This window comes from Salmo salar, chromosome 03 (genome assembly GCF_965601325.2).
Source record: "Salmo salar chromosome 03, fSalSal1, whole genome shotgun sequence".
Taxonomy (NCBI): domain Eukaryota; kingdom Metazoa; phylum Chordata; class Actinopteri; order Salmoniformes; family Salmonidae; genus Salmo; species Salmo salar.
The window spans coordinates 10,107,462-10,121,600 of NC_138293.1; the positions used below are offsets into that span (position 1 = coordinate 10,107,462).

Sequence of the window (14,139 nt, forward strand, 5' to 3'; positions counted from 1 at the left end):
TTTCCTCAGATTTTCACCTGCCATATCAGTTCTGTTATACTCACAGACATCATTTGAACGGTTTTGGAAACTTTAAAGTGTGTTCTATCCAAATCTACCATTTATATGCATATCCTAGATTCTGGGCCTGAGTAACAGGCAGTTTACTTTGGGCACTCTTCTCATCCAGATGTCGAATCACTTCCCCTAAGCCATAAGAAGTTAAAATCCGTGTTCGAAGACTGATTTAAGCCTGTGAATCAATCACACAGCATCATCTGATCTGGGAATTTGCAGTGTGACAGGCTTTTATGAGAGACAATTGTCATCTAAAGTAGAATTGGTTTGGTTGTTTTCGTTCGAGGTTTGTACTGTAAGCCACATTGGTACTTGTGTTGATTCATTGACTTCGCTGTTTAAAGGAGGTAGAGATTGCACACATAAAAACACTGACCACGACGTGATTTGAACACGCAACCTTCTGATCTGGAGTCAGACGCGCTACCGTTGCGCCACGAGGTCTAGACAAAACTCGTCTTTGGAGGGGATGCCTAGTTCAGATTTCCGTGATTGTATCATTTGGAATGGAGGCCTGGATCTCTTGGGAAATGTATTATCTGACAATGCCCCCTCGTCAGCACGTGCCTCTGCCCGACAGGTTAGGTGTATGAAAATAAGTAAATGCAGAGCCCGAATAGCTCAGTCGGTAGAGCATCAGACTTTTAATCTGAGGGTCCAGGGTTCAAGTCCCTGTTCGGGCGCTGCTTTAATGTTCACCTTCCTTCAGTAGGCAGTCTTTCCATACTTGTATTTGGTCAGATTTAAAAATGGCTTTACTGCGAAAGCATACCATGCGATTATCTGAGGACAGCGCCCCTCTTCCAAAAGCATACAAACATCTTCCAATCATATAGAGTCACGAAAGTCAGAAATAGCCATCAAATTAATCACTTACCTTTGAAGATTTTCATCTGGTTGCAGTCACAAGAGTCTCAGCTACACAATAAATGTTTGTTTTGTTCAATAAAGTCCCTCTTTATATCCCAAAAACTCAGTTTTGTTGGCGCGTTGTGTTCAGTAATCCACTGGCTCAAAGGCGGTCAAAACACGCAGACGAATACGTCCGAACAGTACCGGTAAAGTTTGTTGAAACATGTCAAACGATTTTTATAATTAATCTTCAGGTTGGCAATTGTCTAAATACGCGATAATATTTCAACCGGACAATAGCGTATTCAATAGAAAGGAAAAACAACGACGGGCACGCACTTGGTCATGTGCGCAAACCAGCACTGCATGCTTCCTCAGTCCACTGACAGAAGGTCTCATTCTTCTTCATTTTTCACAAAACAATCCTGAAACAATGTCTAAAGACTGTTGACATCTAGTGGAAGCCATAGGAACTGCAATCTGGGTCCTAACCCATTAGAAACTCAATAGGCATTCAATTGAAAACTTCCCACGTCAAATAAAGTCCCACTTCCCGGATGGATTTTCCTCAGATTTTCACCTGCCATATCAGTTCTGTTATACTCACAGACATCATTTGAACGGTTTTGGAAACTTTAAAGTGTGTTCTATCCAAATCTACCATTTATATGCATATCCTAGATTCTGGGCCTGAGTAACAGGCAGTTTACTTTGGGCACTCTTCTCATCCAGATGTCGAATCACTTCCCCTAAGCCATAAGAAGTTAAAATCCGTGTTCAAAGACTGATTTAAGCCTGTGAATCAATCACACAGCATCATCTGATCTGGGAATTTGCAGTGTGACAGGCTTTTATGAGAGACAATTGTCATCTAAAGCAGAATTGGTTTGGTTGTTTTCGTTCGAGGTTTGTACTGTAAGCCACATTGGTACTTGTGTTGATTCATTGACTTCGCTGTTTAAAGGAGGTAGAGATTGCACACATAAAAACACTGACCACGACGTGATTTGAACACGCAACCTTCTGATCTGGAGTCAGACGCGCTACCATTGCGCCACGAGGTCTAGACAAAACGCGTCTTTGGAGGGGATGCCTAGTTCAGATTTCCGTGATTGTATCATTTGGAATGGAGGCCTGGATCTCTTGGGAAATGTATTATCTGACAATGCCCCCTCGTCAGCACGTGCCTCTGCCCGACAGGTTAGGTGTATGAAAATAAGTAAATGCAGAGCCCGAATAGCTCAGTCGGTAGAGCATCAGACTTTTAATCTGAGGGTCCAGGGTTCAAGTCCCTGTTCGGGCGCTGCTTTAATGTTCACCTTCCTTCAGTAGGCAGTCTTTCCATACTTGTATTTGGTCAGATTTAAAAATGGCTTTACTGCGAAAGCATACCATGCGATTATCTGAGGACAGCGCCCCTCTTCCAAAAGCATACAAACATCTTCCAATCATATAGAGTCACGAAAGTCAGAAATAGCCATCAAATTAATCACTTACCTTTGAAGATTTTCATCTGGTTGCAGTCACAAGAGTCTCAGCTACACAATAAATGTTTGTTTTGTTCAATAAAGTCCCTCTTTATATCCCAAAAACTCAGTTTTGTTGGCGCGTTGTGTTCAGTAATCCACTGGCTCAAAGGCGGTCAAAACACGCAGACGAATACGTCCGAACAGTACCGGTAAAGTTTGTTGAAACATGTCAAACGATTTTTATAATTAATCTTCAGGTTGGCAATTGTCTAAATACGCGATAATATTTCAACCGGACAATAGCGTATTCAATAGAAAGGAAAAACAACGACGGGCACGCACTTGGTCATGTGCGCAAACCAGCACTGCATGCTTCCTCAGTCCACTGACAGAAGGTCTCATTCTTCTTCATTTTTCACAAAACAATCCTGAAACAATGTCTAAAGACTGTTGACATCTAGTGGAAGCCATAGGAACTGCAATCTGGGTCCTAACCCATTAGAAACTCAATAGGCATTCAATTGAAAACTTCACACATCAAAAAAAATCCCACTTCCCGGATGGATTTTCCTCAGATTTTAACCTGCCATATCAGTTCTGTTATACTCACAGACATCATTTGAATGGTTTTGGAAACTTTAAAGTGTGTTCTATCCAAATCTACCATTTATATGCATATCCTAGATTCTGGGCCTGAGTAACAGGCAGTTTACTTTGGGCACTCTTCTCATCCAGATGTCGAATCACTTCCCCTAAGCCATAAGAAGTTAAAATCCGTGTTCGAAGACTGATTTAAGCCTGTGAATCAATCACACAGCATCATCTGATCTGGGAATTTGCAGTGTGACAGGCTTTTATGAGAGACAATTGTCATCTAAAGCAGAATTGGTTTGGTTGTTTTCGTTCGAGGTTTGTACTGTAAGCCACATTGGTACTTGTGTTGATTCATTGACTTCGCTGTTTAAAGGAGGTAGAGATTGCACACATAAAAACACTGACCACGACGTGATTTGAACACGCAACCTTCTGATCTGGAGTCAGACGCGCTACCGTTGCGCCACGAGGTCTAGACAAAACGCGTCTTTGGAGGGGATGCCTAGTTCAGATTTCCGTGATTGTATCATTTGGAATGGAGGCCTGGATCTCTTGGGAAATGTATTATCTGACAATGCCCCCTCGTCAGCACGTGCCTCTGCCCGACAGGTTAGGTGTATGAAAATAAGTAAATGCAGAGCCCGAATAGCTCAGTCGGTAGAGCATCAGACTTTTAATCTGAGGGTCCAGGGTTCAAGTCCCTGTTCGGGCGCTGCTTTAATGTTCACCTTCCTTCAGTAGGCAGTCTTTCCATACTTGTATTTGGTCAGATTTAAAAATGGCTTTACTGCGAAAGCATACCATGCGATTATCTGAGGACAGCGCCCCTCTTCCAAAAGCATACAAACATCTTCCAATCATATAGAGTCACGAAAGTCAGAAATAGCCATCAAATTAATCACTTACCTTTGAAGATTTTCATCTGGTTGCAGTCACAAGAGTCTCAGCTACACAATAAATGTTTGTTTTGTTCAATAAAGTCCCTCTTTATATCCCAAAAACTCAGTTTTGTTGGCGCGTTGTGTTCAGTAATCCACTGGCTCAAAGGCGGTCAAAACACGCAGACGAATACGTCCGAACAGTACCGGTAAAGTTTGTTGAAACATGTCAAACGATTTTTATAATTAATCTTCAGGTTGGCAATTGTCTAAATACGCGATAATATTTCAACCGGACAATAGCGTATTCAATAGAAAGGAAAAACAACGACGGGCACGCACTTGGTCATGTGCGCAAACCAGCACTGCATGCTTCCTCAGTCCACTGACAGAAGGTCTCATTCTTCTTCATTTTTCACAAAACAATCCTGAAACAATGTCTAAAGACTGTTGACATCTAGTGGAAGCCATAGGAACTGCAATCTGGGTCCTAACCCATTAGAAACTCAATAGGCATTCAATTGAAAACTTCCCACATCAAAAAAAATCCCACTTCCCGGATGGATTTTCCTCAGATTTTAACCTGCCATATCAGTTCTGTTATACTCACAGACATCATTTGAATGGTTTTGGAAACTTTAAAGTGTGTTCTATCCAAATCTACCATTTATATGCATATCCTAGATTCTGGGCCTGAGTAACAGGCAGTTTACTTTGGGCACTCTTCTCATCCAGATGTCGAATCACTTCCCCTAAGCCATAAGAAGTTAAAATCCGTGTTCGAAGACTGATTTAAGCCTGTCAATCAATCACACAGCATCATCTGATCTGGGAATTTGCAGTGTGACAGGCTTTTATGAGAGACAATTGTCATCTAAAGCAGAATTGGTTTGGTTGTTTTCGTTCGAGGTTTGTACTGTAAGCCACATTGGTACTTGTGTTGATTCATTGACTTCGCTGTTTAAAGGAGGTAGAGATTGCACACATAAAAACACTGACCACGACGTGATTTGAACACGCAACCTTCTGATCTGGAGTCAGACGCGCTACCGTTGCGCCACGAGGTCTAGACAAAACGCGTCTTTGGAGGGGATGCCTAGTTCAGATTTCGTTGATTGTATCATTTGGAATGGAGGCCTGGATCTCTTGGGAAATGTATTATCTGACAATGCCCCCTCGTCAGCACGTGCCTCTGCCCGACAGGTTAGGTGTATGAAAATAAGTAAATGCAGAGCCCGAATAGCTCAGTCGGTAGAGCATCAGACTTTTAATCTGAGGGTCCAGGGTTCAAGTCCCTGTTCGGGCGCTGCTTTAATGTTCACCTTCCTTCACTAGGCAGTCTTTCCATACTTGTATTTGGTCAGATTTAAAAATGGCTTTACTGTGAAAGCATACCATGCGATTATCTGAGGACAGCGCCCCTCTTCCAAAAGCATACAAACATTTTCCAATCATATAGAGTCACGAAAGTCAGAAATAGCCATCAAATTAATCACTTACCTTTGAAGATTTTCATCTGGTTGCAGTCACAAGAGTCTCAGCTACACAATAAATGTTTGTTTTGTTCAATAAAGTCCCTCTTTATATCCCAAAAACTCAGTTTTGTTGGCGCGTTGTGTTCAGTAATCCACTGGCTCAAAGGCGGTCAAAACACGCAGACGAATACGTCCGAACAGTACCGGTAAAGTTTGTTGAAACATGTCAAACGATTTTTATAATTAATCTTCAGGTTGGCAATTGTCTAAATACTCGATAATATTTCAACCGGACAATAGCGTATTCAATAGAAAGGAAAAACAACGACGGGCACGCACTTGGTCATGTGCGCAAACCAGCACTGCATGCTTCCTCATTCCACTGACAGAAGGTCTCATTCTTCTTCATTTTTCAGAAAACAATCCTGAAACAATGTCTAAAGACTGTTGACATCTAGTGGAAGCCATAGGAACTGCAATCTGGGTCCTAACCCATTAGAAACTCAATAGGCATTCAATTGAAAACTTCCCACGTCAAATAAAGTCCCACTTCCCGGATGGATTTTCCTCAGATTTTCACCTGCCATATCAGTTCTGTTATACTCACAGACATCATTTGAACGGTTTTGGAAACTTTAAAGTGTGTTCTATCCAAATCTACCATTTATATGCATATCCTAGATTCTGGGCCTGAGTAACAGGCAGTTTACTTTGGGCACTCTTCTCATCCAGATGTCGAATCACTTCCCCTAAGCCATAAGAAGTTAAAATCCGTGTTCGAAGACTGATTTCAGCCTGTGAATCAATCACACAGCATCATCTGATCTGGGAATTTGCAGTGTGACAGGCTTTTATGAGAGACAATTGTCATCTAAAGCAGAATTGGTTTGGTTGTTTTCGTTCGAGGTTTGTACTGTAAGCCACATTGGTACTTGTGTTGATTCATTGACTTCGCTGTTTAAAGGAGGTAGAGATTGCACACATAAAAACACTGACCACGACGTGATTTGAACACGCAACCTTCTGATCTGGAGTCAGACGCGCTACCGTTGCGCCACGAGGTCTAGACAAAACGCGTCTTTGGAGGGGATGCCTAGTTCAGATTTCGTTGATTGTATCATTTGGAATGGAGGCCTGGATCTCTTGGGAAATGTATTATCTGACAATGCCCCCTCGTCAGCACGTGCCTCTGCCCGACAGGTTAGGTGTATGAAAATAAGTGAATGCAGAGCCCGAATAGCTCAGTCGGTAGAGCATCAGACTTTTAATCTGAGGGTCCAGGGTTCAAGTCCCTGTTTGGGCACTGCTTTAATGTTCACCTTCCTTCACTAGGCAGTCTTTCCATACTTGTATTTGGTCAGATTTAAAAATGGCTTTACTGCGAAAGCATACCATGCGATTATCTGAGGACAGCGCCCCTCTTCCAAAAGCATACAAACATTTTCCAATCATATAGAGTCACGAAAGTCAGAAATAGCCATCAAATTAATCACTTACCTTTGAAGATTTTCATCTGGTTGCAGTCACAAGAGTCTCAGCTACACAATAAATGTTTGTTTTGTTCAATAAAGTCCCTCTTTATATCCCAAAAACTCAGTTTTGTTGGCGCGTTGTGTTCAGTAATCCACTGGCTCAAAGGCGGTCAAAACACGCAGACGAATACGTCCGAACAGTACCGGTAAAGTTTGTTGAAACATGTCAAACGATTTTTATAATTAATCTTCAGGTTGGCAATTGTCTAAATACGCAATAATATTTCAACCGGACAATAGCGTATTCAATAGAAAGGAAAAACAACGACGGGCACGCACTTGGTCATGTGCGCAAACCAGCACTGCATGCTTCCTCAGTCCACTGACAGAAGGTCTCATTCTTCTTCATTTTTCAGAAAACAATCCTGAAACAATGTCTAAAGACTGTTGACATCTAGTTGAAGCCATAGGAACTGCAATCTGGGTCCTAACCCATTAGAAACTCAATAGGCATTCAATTGAAAACTTCCCACATCAAAAAAAATCCCACTTCCCGGATGGATTTTCCTCAGATTTTCACCTGCCATATCAGTTCTGTTATACTCACAGACATCATTTGAATGGTTTTGGAAACTTTAAAGTGTGTTCTATCCACATCTACCATTTATATGCATATCCTAGATTCTGGGCCTGAGTAACAGGCAGTTTACTTTGGGCACTCTTCTCATCCAGATGTCGAATCACTTCCCCTAAGCCATAAGAAGTTAAAATCTGTGTTCGAAGACTGATTTAAGCCTGTGAATCAATCACACAGCATCATCTGATCTGGGAATTTGCAGTGTGACAGGCTTTTATGAGAGACAATTGTCATCTAAAGCAGAATTGGTTTGGTTGTTTTCGTTCGAGGTTTGTACTGTAAGCCACATTGGTACTTGTGTTGATTCATTGACTTCGCTGTTTAAAAGAGGTAGAGATTGCACACATAAAAACACTCACCACGACGTGATTTGAACACGCAACCTTCTGATCTGGAGTCAGACGCGCTACCGTTGCGCCACGAGGTCTAGACAAAACGCGTCTTTGGAGGGGATGCCTAGTTCAGATTTCGTTGATTGTATCATTTGGAATGGAGGCCTGGATCTCTTGGGAAATGTATTATCTGACAATGCCCCCTCGTCAGCACGTGCCTCTGCCCGACAGGTTAGGTGTATGAAAATAAGTGAATGCAGAGCCCGAATAGCTCAGTCGGTAGAGCATCAGACTTTTAATCTGAGGGTCCAGGGTTCAAGTCCCTGTTCGGGCGCTGCTTTAATGTTCACCTTCCTTCACTAGGCAGTCTTTCCATACTTGTATTTGGTCAGATTTAAAAATGGCTTTACTGCGAAAGCATACCATGCGATTATCTGAGGACAGCGCCCCTCTTCCAAAAGCATACAAACATTTTCCAATCATATAGAGTCACGAAAGTCAGAAATAGCCATCAAATTAATCACTTACCTTTGAAGATTTTCATCTGGTTGCAGTCACAAGAGTCTCAGCTACACAATAAATGTTTGTTTTGTTCAATAAAGTCCCTCTTTATATCCCAAAAACTCAGTTTTGTTGGCGCGTTGTGTTCAGTAATCCACTGGCTCAAAGGCGGTCAAAACACGCAGACGAATACGTCCGAACAGTACCGGTAAAGTTTGTTGAAACATGTCAAACGATTTTTATAATTAATCTTCAGGTTGGCAATTGTCTAAATACTCGATAATATTTCAACCAGACAATAGCGTATTCAATAGAAAGGAAAAACAACGACGGGCACGCACTTGGTCATGTGCGCAAACCAGCACTGCATGCTTCCTCAGTCCACTGACAGAAGGTCTCATTCTTCTTCATTTTTCAGAAAACAATCCTGAAACAATGTCTAAAGACTGTTGACATCTAGTGGAAGCCATAGGAACTGCAATCTGGGTCCTAACCCATTAGAAACTCAATAGGCATTCAATTGAAAACTTCCCACATCAAAAAAAATCCCACTTCCCGGATGGATTTTCCTCAGATTTTCACCTGCCATATCAGTTCTGTTATACTCACAGACATAATTTGAATGGTTTTGGAAACTTTAAAGTGTGTTCTATCCAAATCTACCATTTATATGCATATCCTAGATTCTGGGCCTGAGTAACAGGCAGTTTACTTTGGGCACTCTTCTCATCCAGATGTCGAATCACTTCCCCTAAGCCATAAGAAGTTAAAATCTGTGTTCGAAGACTGATTTAAGCCTGTGAATCAATCACACAGCATCATCTGATCTGGGAATTTGCAGTGTGACAGGCTTTTATGAGAGACAATTGTCATCTAAAGCAGAATTGGTTTGGTTGTTTTCGTTCGAGGTTTGTACTGTAAGCCACATTGGTACTTGTGTTGATTCATTGACTTCGCTGTTTAAAGGAGGTAGAGATTGCACACATAAAAACACTCACCACGACGTGATTTGAACACGCAACCTTCTGATCTGGAGTCAGACGCGCTACCGTTGCGCCACGAGGTCTAGACAAAATGCGTCTTTGGAGGGGATGCCTAGTTCAGATTTCGTTGATTGTATCATTTGGAATGGAGGCCTGGATCTCTTGGGAAATGTATTATCTGACAATGCCCCCTCGTCAGCACGTGCCTCTGCCCGACAGGTTAGGTGTATGAAAATAAGTGAATGCAGAGCCCGAATAGCTCAGTCGGTAGAGCATCAGACTTTTAATCTGAGGGTCCAGGGTTCAAGTCCCTGTTCGGGCGCTGCTTTAATGTTCACCTTCCTTCACTAGGCAGTCTTTCCATACTTGTATTTGGTCAGATTTAAAAATGGATTTACTGCGAAAGCATACCATGCGATTATCTGAGGACAGCGCCCCTCTTCCAAAAGCATACAAACATTTTCCAATCATATAGAGTCACGAAAGTCAGAAATAGCCATCAAATTAATCACTTACCTTTGAAGATTTTCATCTGGTTGCAGTCACAAGAGTCTCAGCTACACAATAAATGTTTGTTTTGTTCAATAAAGTCCCTCTTTATATCCCAAAATCTCAGTTTTGTTGGCGCGTTGTGTTCAGTAATCCACTGGCTCAAAGGCGGTCAAAACACGCAGACGAATACGTCCGAACAGTACCGGTAAAGTTTGTTGAAACATGTCAAACGATTTTTATAATTAATCTTCAGGTTGGCAATTGTCTAAATACTCGATAATATTTCAACCGGACAATAGCGTATTCAATAGAAAGGAAAAACAACGACGGGCACGCACTTGGTCATGTGCGCAAACCAGCACTGCATGCTTCCTCAGTCCACTGACAGAAGGTCTCATTCTTCTTCATTTTTCAGAAAACAATCCTGAAACAATGTCTAAAGACTGTTGACATCTAGTGGAAGCCATAGGAACTGCAATCTGGGTCCTAACCCATTAGAAACTCAATAGGCATTCAATTGAAAACTTCCCACGTCAAATAAAGTCCCACTTCCCGGATGGATTTTCCTCAGATTTTCACCTGCCATATCAGTTCTGTTATACTCACAGACATCATTTGAACGGTTTTGGAAACTTTAAAGTGTGTTCTATCCAAATCTACCATTTATATGCATATCCTAGATTCTGGGCCTGAGTAACAGGCAGTTTACTTTGGGCACTCTTCTCATCCAGATGTCGAATCACTTCCCCTAAGCCATAAGAAGTTAAAATCCGTGTTCGAAGACTGATTTAAGCCTGTCAATCAATCACACAGCATCATCTGATCTGGGAATTTGCAGTGTGACAGGCTTTTATGAGAGACAATTGTCATCTAAAGCAGAATTGGTTTGGTTGTTTTCGTTCGAGGTTTGTACTGTAAGCCACATTGGTACTTGTGTTGATTCATTGACTTCGCTGTTTAAAGGAGGTAGAGATTGCACACATAAAAACACTGACCACGACGTGATTTGAACACGCAACCTTCTGATCTGGAGTCAGACAAGCTACCTTTGCGCCACGAGGTCTAGACGAAACGCGTCTTTGGAGGGGATGCCTAGTTCAGATTTCGTTGATTGTATCATTTGGAATGGAGGCCTGGATCTCTTGGGAAATGTATTATCTGACAATGCCCCCTCGTCAGCACGTGCCTCTGCCCGACAGGTTAGGTGTATGAAAATAAGTAAATGCAGAGCCCGAATAGCTCAGTCGGTAGAGCATCAGACTTTTAATCTGAGGGTCCAGGGTTCAAGTCCCTGTTCGGGCGCTGCTTTAATGTTCACCTTCCTTCACTAGGCAGTCTTTCCATACTTGTATTTGGTCAGATTTAAAAATGGCTTTACTGCGAAAGCATACCATGCGATTATCTGAGGACAGCGCCCCTCTTCCAAAAGCATACAAACATTTTCCAATCATATAGAGTCACGAAAGTCAGAAATAGCCATCAAATTAATCACTTACCTTTGAAGATTTTCATCTGGTTGCAGTCACAAGAGTCTCAGCTACACAATAAATGTTTGTTTTGTTCAATAAAGTCCCTCTTTATATCCCAAAAACTCAGTTTTGTTGGCGCGTTGTGTTCAGTAATCCACTGGCTCAAAGGCGGTCAAAACACGCAGACGAATACGTCCGAACAGTACCGGTAAAGTTTGTTGAAACATGTCAAACGATTTTTATAATTAATCTTCAGGTTGGCAATTGTCTAAATACTCGATAATATTTCAACCGGACAATAGCGTATTCAATAGAAAGGAAAAACAACGACGGGCACGCACTTGGTCATGTGCGCAAACCAGCACTGCATGCTTCCTCAGTCCACTGACAGAAGGTCTCATTCTTCTTCATTTTTCAGAAAACAATCCTGAAACAATGTCTAAAGACTGTTGACATCTAGTGGAAGCCATAGGAACTGCAATCTGGGTCCTAACCCATTAGAAACTCAATAGGCATTCAATTGAAAACTTCCCACGTCAAATAAAGTCCCACTTCCCGGATGGATTTTCCTCAGATTTTCACCTGCCATATCAGTTCTGTTATACTCACAGACATCATTTGAACGGTTTTGGAAACTTTAAAGTGTGTTCTATCCAAATCTACCATTTATATGCATATCCTAGATTCTGGGCCTGAGTAACAGGCAGTTTACTTTGGGCACTCTTCTCATCCAGATGTCGAATCACTTCCCCTAAGCCATAAGAAGTTAAAATCCGTGTTCGAAGACTGATTTAAGCCTGTCAATCAATCACACAGCATCATCTGATCTGGGAATTTGCAGTGTGACAGGCTTTTATGAGAGACAATTGTCATCTAAAGCAGAATTGGTTTGGTTGTTTTCGTTCGAGGTTTGTACTGTAAGCCACATTGGTACTTGTGTTGATTCATTGACTTCGCTGTTTAAAGAAGGTAGAGATTGCACACATAAAAACACTGACCACGACGTGATTTGAACACGCAACCTTCTGATCTGGAGTCAGACGCGCTACCGTTGCGCCACGAGGTCTAGACAAAACGCATCTTTGGAGGGGATGCCTAGTTCAGATTTCGTTGATTGTATCATTTGGAATGGAGGCCTGGATCTCTTGGGAAATGATTATCTGACAATGCCCCCTCGTCAGCACGTGCCTCTGCCCGACAGGTTAGGTGTATGAAAATAAGTAAATGCAGAGCCCGAATAGCTCAGTCGGTAGAGCATCAGACTTTTAATCTGAGGGTCCAGGGTTCAAGTCCCTGTTCGGGCGCAGCTTTAATGTTTACCTTCCTTCAGTAGGCAGTCTTTCCATACTTGCATTTGGTCAGATTTAAAAATGGCTTTACTGCGAAAGCATACCATGCGATTATCTGAGCACAGCGCCCCTCTTCCAAAAGCATACAAACATTTTCCAATCGAATAGAGTCACGAAAGTCAGAAATAGCGATCAAATTAATCACTTACCTTTGAAGATTTTCATCTGGTTGCAGTCACAAGAGTCTCAGCTACACAATAAATGTTTGTTTTGTTCAATAAAGTCCCTCTTTATATCCCAAAAACTCAGTTTTGTTGGCGCGTTGTGTTCAGTAATCCACTGGCTCAAAGGCGGTCAAAACACGCAGACGAATACGTCCGAACAGTACCGGTAAAGTTTGTTGAAACATGTCAAACGATTTTTATAATTAATCTTCAGGTTGGCAATTGTCTAAATACTCGATAATATTTCAACCGGACAATAGCGTATTCAATAGAAAGGAAAAACAACGACGGGCACGCACTTGGTCATGTGCGCAAACCAGCACTGCATGCTTCCTCAGTCCACTGACAGAAGGTCTCATTCTTCTTCATTTTTCAGAAAACAATCCTGAAACAATGTCTAAAGACTGTTGACATCTAGTGGAAGCCATAGGAACTGCAATCTGGGTCCTAACCCATTAGAAACTCAATAGGCATTCAATTGAAAACTTCCCACATCAAAAAAAATCCCACTTCCCGGATGGATTTCCCTCAGATTTTCACCTGCCATATCAGTTCTGTTATACTCACAGACATCATTTGAATGGTTTTGGAAACTTTAAAGTGTGTTCTATCCAAATCTACCATTTATATGCATATCCTAGATTCTGGGCCTGAGTAACAGGCAGTTTACTTTGGGCACTCTTCTCATCCAGATGTCGAATCACTTCCCCTAAGCCATAAGAAGTTAAAATCCGTGTTCGAAGACTGATTTAAGCCTGTCAATCAATCACACAGCATCATCTGATCTGGGAATTTGCAGTGTGACAGGCTTTTATGAGAGACAATTGTCATCTAAAGCAGAATTGGTTTGGTTGTTTTCGTTCGAGGTTTGTACTGTAAGCCACATTGGTACTTGTGTTGATTCATTGACTTCGCTGTTTAAAGAAGGTAGAGATTGCACACATAAAAACACTGACCACGACGTGATTTGAACACGCAACTTTCTGATCTGGAGTCAGACGCGCTACCGTTGCGCCACGAGGTCTAGACGAAACGCATCTTTGGAGGGGATGCCTAGTTCAGATTTCGTTGATTGTATCATTTGGAATGGAGGCCTGGATCTCTTGGGAAATGATTATCTGACAATGCCCCCTCGTCAGCACGTGCCTCTGCCCGACAGGTTAGGTGTATGAAAATAAGTAAATGCAGAGCCCGAATAGCTCAGTCGGTAGAGCATCAGACTTTTAATCTGAGGGTCCAGGGTTCAAGTCCCTGTTCGGGCGCTGCTTTAATGTTTACCTTCCTTCAGTAGGCAGTCTTTCCATACTTGCATTTGGTCAGATTTAAAAATGGCTTTACTGCGAAAGCATACCATGCGATTATCTGAGGACAGCGCCCCTCTTCCAAAAGCATACAAACATTTTCCAATCATATAG

General features: G+C 42.0%; 20 non-coding genes across 20 annotated transcripts; 10 read left to right on the plus strand and 10 right to left on the minus strand.

Moving 5' to 3' along the window:
* Positions 1–429: 429 nt before the first annotated feature.
* Positions 430–501, minus strand: trnaw-cca (transfer RNA tryptophan (anticodon CCA)). The gene has a single exon. It is a non-coding gene; the product is annotated as a tRNA-Trp (tRNA).
* A 166-nt stretch (positions 502–667) lies between these two features.
* trnak-uuu (transfer RNA lysine (anticodon UUU)) lies at positions 668–740 on the plus strand. Its single transcript has one exon. It is a non-coding gene; the product is annotated as a tRNA-Lys (tRNA).
* Positions 741–1,901: 1,161 nt separating this feature from the next.
* trnaw-cca (transfer RNA tryptophan (anticodon CCA)) lies at positions 1,902–1,973 on the minus strand. The gene has a single exon. It is a non-coding gene; the product is annotated as a tRNA-Trp (tRNA).
* A 166-nt stretch (positions 1,974–2,139) lies between these two features.
* On the plus strand, positions 2,140–2,212 carry trnak-uuu (transfer RNA lysine (anticodon UUU)). The gene has a single exon. It is a non-coding gene; the product is annotated as a tRNA-Lys (tRNA).
* Positions 2,213–3,373: 1,161 nt separating this feature from the next.
* trnaw-cca (transfer RNA tryptophan (anticodon CCA)) lies at positions 3,374–3,445 on the minus strand. The gene has a single exon. It is a non-coding gene; the product is annotated as a tRNA-Trp (tRNA).
* A 166-nt stretch (positions 3,446–3,611) lies between these two features.
* trnak-uuu (transfer RNA lysine (anticodon UUU)) lies at positions 3,612–3,684 on the plus strand. The gene has a single exon. It is a non-coding gene; the product is annotated as a tRNA-Lys (tRNA).
* A 1,161-nt stretch (positions 3,685–4,845) lies between these two features.
* trnaw-cca (transfer RNA tryptophan (anticodon CCA)) lies at positions 4,846–4,917 on the minus strand. Its single transcript has one exon. It is a non-coding gene; the product is annotated as a tRNA-Trp (tRNA).
* Positions 4,918–5,083: 166 nt separating this feature from the next.
* trnak-uuu (transfer RNA lysine (anticodon UUU)) lies at positions 5,084–5,156 on the plus strand. Its single transcript has one exon. It is a non-coding gene; the product is annotated as a tRNA-Lys (tRNA).
* Positions 5,157–6,317: 1,161 nt separating this feature from the next.
* trnaw-cca (transfer RNA tryptophan (anticodon CCA)) lies at positions 6,318–6,389 on the minus strand. The gene has a single exon. It is a non-coding gene; the product is annotated as a tRNA-Trp (tRNA).
* Positions 6,390–6,555: 166 nt separating this feature from the next.
* Positions 6,556–6,628, plus strand: trnak-uuu (transfer RNA lysine (anticodon UUU)). Its single transcript has one exon. It is a non-coding gene; the product is annotated as a tRNA-Lys (tRNA).
* A 1,161-nt stretch (positions 6,629–7,789) lies between these two features.
* trnaw-cca (transfer RNA tryptophan (anticodon CCA)) lies at positions 7,790–7,861 on the minus strand. The gene has a single exon. It is a non-coding gene; the product is annotated as a tRNA-Trp (tRNA).
* Positions 7,862–8,027: 166 nt separating this feature from the next.
* Positions 8,028–8,100, plus strand: trnak-uuu (transfer RNA lysine (anticodon UUU)). The gene has a single exon. It is a non-coding gene; the product is annotated as a tRNA-Lys (tRNA).
* A 1,161-nt stretch (positions 8,101–9,261) lies between these two features.
* On the minus strand, positions 9,262–9,333 carry trnaw-cca (transfer RNA tryptophan (anticodon CCA)). Its single transcript has one exon. It is a non-coding gene; the product is annotated as a tRNA-Trp (tRNA).
* Positions 9,334–9,499: 166 nt separating this feature from the next.
* Positions 9,500–9,572, plus strand: trnak-uuu (transfer RNA lysine (anticodon UUU)). Its single transcript has one exon. It is a non-coding gene; the product is annotated as a tRNA-Lys (tRNA).
* Positions 9,573–10,733: 1,161 nt separating this feature from the next.
* Positions 10,734–10,805, minus strand: trnaw-cca (transfer RNA tryptophan (anticodon CCA)). The gene has a single exon. It is a non-coding gene; the product is annotated as a tRNA-Trp (tRNA).
* A 166-nt stretch (positions 10,806–10,971) lies between these two features.
* trnak-uuu (transfer RNA lysine (anticodon UUU)) lies at positions 10,972–11,044 on the plus strand. Its single transcript has one exon. It is a non-coding gene; the product is annotated as a tRNA-Lys (tRNA).
* A 1,161-nt stretch (positions 11,045–12,205) lies between these two features.
* Positions 12,206–12,277, minus strand: trnaw-cca (transfer RNA tryptophan (anticodon CCA)). The gene has a single exon. It is a non-coding gene; the product is annotated as a tRNA-Trp (tRNA).
* A 165-nt stretch (positions 12,278–12,442) lies between these two features.
* On the plus strand, positions 12,443–12,515 carry trnak-uuu (transfer RNA lysine (anticodon UUU)). The gene has a single exon. It is a non-coding gene; the product is annotated as a tRNA-Lys (tRNA).
* Positions 12,516–13,676: 1,161 nt separating this feature from the next.
* On the minus strand, positions 13,677–13,748 carry trnaw-cca (transfer RNA tryptophan (anticodon CCA)). The gene has a single exon. It is a non-coding gene; the product is annotated as a tRNA-Trp (tRNA).
* Positions 13,749–13,913: 165 nt separating this feature from the next.
* On the plus strand, positions 13,914–13,986 carry trnak-uuu (transfer RNA lysine (anticodon UUU)). The gene has a single exon. It is a non-coding gene; the product is annotated as a tRNA-Lys (tRNA).
* The last annotated feature ends 153 nt before the right edge of the window (positions 13,987–14,139 follow it).